This window comes from Priapulus caudatus, unplaced genomic scaffold, assembly GCF_000485595.1.
Source record: "Priapulus caudatus unplaced genomic scaffold, Priapulus_caudatus-5.0.1 Scaffold270, whole genome shotgun sequence".
Classification (NCBI taxonomy): Eukaryota; Metazoa; Priapulida; class Priapulimorpha; order Priapulimorphida; family Priapulidae; genus Priapulus; species Priapulus caudatus.
In genome coordinates, this window is record NW_014577331.1 from 30,918 (window position 1) to 37,155 (window position 6,238).

General features: G+C 43.7%; 1 protein-coding gene across 1 annotated transcript in view; it reads left to right on the forward strand.

Moving 5' to 3' along the window:
* The first annotated feature begins 1,404 nt into the window (after positions 1-1,404).
* Positions 1,405-6,238, forward strand: part of LOC106808366 — a 15,078-nt gene continuing 10,244 nt past the window's right edge. The window contains exon 1 of the mRNA XM_014811064.1: positions 1,405-2,303. The gene's annotated coding sequence lies outside the window, so the exon portion shown is untranslated. The remainder of the gene's footprint in view (positions 2,304-6,238) is intronic.

The following is a 6,238-nucleotide window of genomic DNA, read 5'->3' on the forward strand; positions in this document are numbered from 1 at the left end:
ATATATATATCTACTATGTGCCTTCGCACGTTGAGCTCTGGCAAGTCGGCTACTGCACGGACATAAAACGTGAAAAGTACAGTTATACACGAGCCAATTAATATCAAATTATGTTAGTGAGTTCTTAATTATACATTATTAATAATAATGATGGCTTTTGTTCTTTGCCGTGATTGTTGTAGCTAGGTAAAAAGTTATTAAGTATTTGTAATTGTATATAAGGTGTGGCAACCATGAAGGTCAATATAACGTGCATCGAACAATAGAACTGATAATATACTAATAAGAATTGTTTACATACCCACAACACTACCACCATGAACATCTCATAAGAATTGCGTATGTTCATTTTAACCGGATACTATGTTCATGATGATAAATCATATTGTTGCTTGATTCTATTAGATCGAAAGGCAGAAAGCGAGGACAATATATACCTGAAAAATTTGCTGGCACCTACATGTAGCAATATTTAAAAAAATGCAATACATTAATAAGTTACATAAATATTATCTGAGCGGATACGACTAAAATAAATTAACATTTTAACAGGGAATATCGATGAACTGAGTACCTAGATGATACATCGCCGAAGACGGCAGCTATTTAGATATATACAGCATGCAAACGATGTATTAGTTATCATAAAATGATACAAGCACACATTTGATTTAGGTTGTTTTTATACAATGCTGTTTGGTTTTTAAATATTTAGAATGATATTTTACACATACTAATATGTACGCGGTTGTACGCATTGTTCAAATAGTTTTTGTAAATAATGCAATTTACAATCATATTGGTCATATATTTCTTCTCAAAATTTGTAGTGATTAGACTGTATACACATGATGTCAACCTACCATCTTCTTTTAATTATACCTAACAGAATTAAAATTTTGGTGTTTAAATACACGTGTATACAATTATATTAAAATAGTTAAAAACAATATGTTTATGTGTCTGTGTCTGAATATTGAACTACATTGATCTACAACAGCTTCTATATCTGCACATAACAATGGCCGAAACAAGTTACGCGAGTTTATTACGCAAAACAATCCGTTGAAATAGACAAAACGAGACGCGTCGGCGAGTTTCTGGTGAAGGAATATAGGTTTCTAGAAATATACACATTCTCACGTGAACTAGGTAAAATTTCCATCGAATGAAACATTATGGTTCTTATGGTTCTTGCGTTGGCATCGGGACAGTGCCGGTTGAACAGACATTGTTGGCAGTGCCCTCTCTTGGAGGACGGATTTTATGACCTACCAGACACCTGTAGTATGCATTAATCGCTGGCCATGCAAGACGACTGCAGAACCGGGGAGTTAGTGAAGCGTGACCAGCGCTCCGAAAACACTACAGTGCATCGACCGGTATTCCACGCAGAACAATATTGCCAATTGAATGAACGCGAGACATGCCTCGGGGATGGTTTAGGAGTCGCACAATATCGTACGTACGATCATACCCATAGACTCGGGCTGATTCTGGCGTTTATTTAATCTGCACGGATTACGAAGGCTACAATCGGCGGAAACTCGTTCTCCTCGGGATGTGTCTAAGTAAACAGGACAGGTTTGTTGAGAAGGAACGGCTGACACCGTTGGGTGGAATTTCACGACCCGTGTAGGCATACACCAGGTCCTCCTCGCAACAAGATTCGGAAGCACAGCCACGGCGTAGCGTGGCATTCAGCGCTCTACCACGAGTCGGTTCTACACGCCTGACCGAGGAACACTGCTAAATGGAAGATATACGCATTTAATCAAGTCAGCACACCTTCGCGGGACGCGACTGAGAGATTCTACGGAGAAGACCAACTGGCACAGCAGCGCATAATAGCCTCGTCAAAATGTTATACCTTTGTAAGGATATCAGTGGAAACCGATCAGCAGTGCGCGGTTGGCTCTGCCTTCTCCCTGGTTCTTTGGTAGCATTCTAAGTACTGGGCGGTCTGTGGGAACGAAGCGTAGTAGACGGCCTGTCATCGGGGCTGAATTCTAATTTAAAATTCAGGACACGGAGCAAGAAGAGCCGTCAAGAAGCTCCAGGTCTGTTATCACCAGCACAAGGTAACTAATCTCCCGTGAGAATAGCAGTGATACCGACACGATACGATAGACGCGAGAGGGCGTTACACCTACGCGTACACGCTGTGCTGCCACACACACACACACGATATAGAAGAAGACAGAGAAAGGAGGCGTATATATGGAACACACATTACGGCGGACAGATGACAGGACCATGCGAGGCAGCAGCCTGTGACAACTCATGCTCGAGGTGTACCTGTGGTAAGTATACGCGCATGATAAATATATGATGACTTCAACGATTCATTTCTTACAGTGTATTGCAATCGAACGTTGCCGTGTGGCGTACGTACGTTCCAACGCGTACGCATATAATCAGTGCAATTACATGAGTCACAACGCAATACCAATCTTTGACATTCGCCAAGTCTTGTAATGCTTGTGTTGATATTGTAATTTCATACCTGCCCTCGTGCAGGCGTAACGAAATGTGGCACTCGCACAGGTAGGTGCGTTGCGCAGCACAGGATTTTACACGTATAGAGAATATCGTGCCGGTTATTGTGGAAAATCACTATAGTCACGAAATGTTTATGATTGAGGTATGTAGCAACAGCATGCACTGACTAGCTTGTCGCACGCATCTTCCTAGAGGAGGTTCGGTTCGGCGAGCATTTCCTGCTCCACGTAGATCGCCTCGGTGCGGTGCATGTGCATCTGGCAGCTGCTATATACAGCTCCAGCTAATTTCGACATGACATATGTTGAATAGCCGTCGTATTCCCGACGCGTGCCACACGACAAAAGCTTCCGACTGTCCGTTAGGCGTGCAGCTGCCCGGAGTCACCTATGTAGGCGTGTCAGGCGCATGCTGGCTTGTAGAATTTTCGCTAGCACGCATACCCGTATTGCAGAGAAAATCTTATTCGTTATTTCAAGGGTGAATAATGATTTAAAAATTTATTAAAATATAAAAATTTTGTCATTATTCAAATTTGTCACAAAAAATTGTCATTATTCACCCATGGTTATTTGTACCCTGCCCGCTTCTAACGATAGTACACATAATCTTGCTACGTGTTTTTTCTTTTTGGTTTATTACTTTGGTTTTGAATAATATACATAAAAACTGTTAAACATTTAAAAACATTTAAAATCTAGAGTTATTAAAATTGTTTGGGAGGAAATTATTTTTTCTTTATGGCGATTCGCCATTAACTATAGAGAATTGTCAATTACGATGCAGGCGATGTTGCGTAGGCAGAACCTGATAAGATTCGCGTAGAACGTCATGTCTTAACGCGCAACTACAATGCGTCTGCTACGCCACTTGCCGGAAGGAAAATGTTCGAAAGGTGACATCTATAAATGGCTTTCCTATTACATGGAAAAAGCTATTATTGGGGTCAGAATTCTGGGTCGAATCGAGTTAGTAATAACTAAGTGAAATCTCCAAATAATTACCATCGATTTATAGACTTAGGTGTCTTTTGCTCTTGATAGATGGATGCTTAACCGCGAAAGAAACCAAGACGCGATAATGAGTAATTGGAATTAAAATAATAACCCATAAAGGGGATTAATGTGCGATAAATAATAATAAATATAATAATAAATATAAAGGCACCTGATGAATCTATCTGATCGAAATGTTTTCTTATGCATAATATGCTTGCATCAAACACTGCTTTGATTGTATACATTGACAAATTTTGTTGAGGAGGGGAAATACTATTGAGGGGGCTTTAACTACACGTGTTTTCACATTTTAACGTGAGGCTACTTAAAAGAGCAAATTATTGTTTCCAGATTCATCGTCGGTTTGGAAGCATTTTCTATATCACCACTGTATATCATCACACCCAAAATCCCTCTCTCCATCCCTCCCGCCCATCCTCTCCTCTCCCTCTCTCTCCTGCCTTCCATCCTTCTCTCCTGGCTCTCTCTCAGCTTGCTCTCTCCCTCAGTATTTCTCACGTATCATTTCTCCTCCTCCCCCAGGTGACCGGCCCGACAGACGGAGACCTGCGGCTAACGAGCGAGTCGACCATACGCGTGCTTGGTCACACCGGCGTCGAGATGAAGGGAAAGCAGGTGGAGCTAGCTGCCGCTGGCAGGCTGCTGCTGCAATCAACCGTAAGTTGTCACGGTGACAGTAACCATGAGCGACTTTGAGACCCCGATGACTCGATGAGTACCAATGTTAATACCTGGATAGCTATCTTAATACCCCCATGTATTAATTACTGTTGCTGCAATTGAACACTGGTATTAATACACCTGTGGGGTAAGCTTTACGTTAATACCCTCGAAGGTTGATGTTGTTATCCATGTTTAGATGACGTTAACACACCACTGCTGATGTATACGCACAATCATGTTTATACTTTTAATGAGGCGTCGTTAATACTTTTATTTTAATCGTCTCTATTCGCGCGACTTTACGATCGTCTCAGGAACCGTGCAATAGTAACGGCGTTCGCTAACTTAAAAAAAACATGGCCGCTGTCTCGCAGGGTCGCCGCCACATTACGATCAACTCTGAGCAGGGTGTCTACGTCAACGCTAGCGCCCTCCCGCACGAAGACGGCAAGCGGTCGTACGACGCCGTCGGCGACACGTACCAGCTGTGCGCATGCGCGCGCGATGGACGCGTCTACAAGCTGTTTCGCGCCACCGTGATGGGCAGCCAGGGCAAGACGTGCGCCCGCGCGGGCCGTGACGCGTGCAAGTGAAGCGCGAGATGATTCGGAAGTCTCGGAGCGTCGAACGAAGACCGTGGAGCGTTTTTACCTGTTTACAGTTTTACCTCGTGCCGAATCTCTCGATCGGAGTTCTCATCGTTGCCTCACCATGTATCTCGGCCATTGGCACATTGAGCAGAGATCTGCAATGTTTGGCTGATTAATCGCCACCAAAAATCGTATTACGGTTTACGGTTTTTGGACCATCGTACGTCCGTTCCCCGTTGTCGGTAACTTTAGCTAGTTTTAGAACGTGGATGTTTTTATTATATTTAGTGCTGGATCGAATGGAAGTGAAAAGTGAACAATTTTCTTGATGGTCTTTCGTCCGTATTTTAAATGGTTAGTGATGGAGCGATATTTATGGGCGGGAATATCATGGAGATGGTTAGTTTACGCATGAAATCAAAAGCGTTTTCGCAAGTTAATTGTTTACTGATGATTAGGATAGCAGCCTACTAATCGATATGTTCGTCGGGTGTGCGTACAAGTGCTTTGTCGTTTTGGCTTTTTGCATTTTACTAACAAGATTTTATGTCGTCCTGCTAAGAGACTGCTAGGGTACTATACAGGGGTGTTTAAGACATATCTATACACACATCGGCGCGGTTGCTACGCTGTCGATGTCACGATCAACTGCCATTCGCTACTGATCGTATTCACCATCACTAGATGGCACTGCTATCACGATCGGCGGCTCCACATAGCGGGCTGGCAGCTTCGACTGCTGAAGGAGGTCGTTAACCGTGCCGCGTGCCTTTCAAGTCTCGACGCTCAACGGAAACTTTTGCAGAGAGTAACTTTGCGACGGAATATCTTCCGCGCACTCGGGAGGGTGCTGGTCGCGGTTGAACATTTCTTATCGGCAGGCCATGTAAACCATATGGTGGTTCGTTCCCACGTGTGTTGTTCGTTCACGGTTGTTCACAAGCAAAGGTTGTTTTGATTGACTGGTGCTATTTATATTACGATAGGTATTTAACCCCTATAGGTGTTATAAGCCTGTCACATGTCGTCGTTGTCACACACGTCTTTTTCGTCTCTAGGTGTGGGAAGGTATATTTTGTACGTACAGTGTTTTATTCTTGCTACTACGAGGCGAACAGGTTCGCGGACGTCGTTGGTTTGTTGTCGTTGTTGTTCTGTGGTTACTCACATTTACAGGTATATGTAAGCAAAGTAAACACACGCACTTGACACACTTGGTTGGGGGGGGGGTTCTGTATTGTGAATGAACGCTCACTGTGGCCCGTGGGTGCGGAGCTGTTCCTGCTGCTGCTGCTGCTGCTGCTGCTGCTGCTCGCAGATGCTGTTGCTACTGCTGTTGCTACTGTTTCTGCTGCTGCTGCTGCTGCTGCTACTGTTTCTGCTGCTACTACTGTTTCTGCTGCTGCTGCTACTGTTTCTGCTGCTGCTGCTGCTGCTGTTGCTGTTGCTACTGTTTCTTCTGCG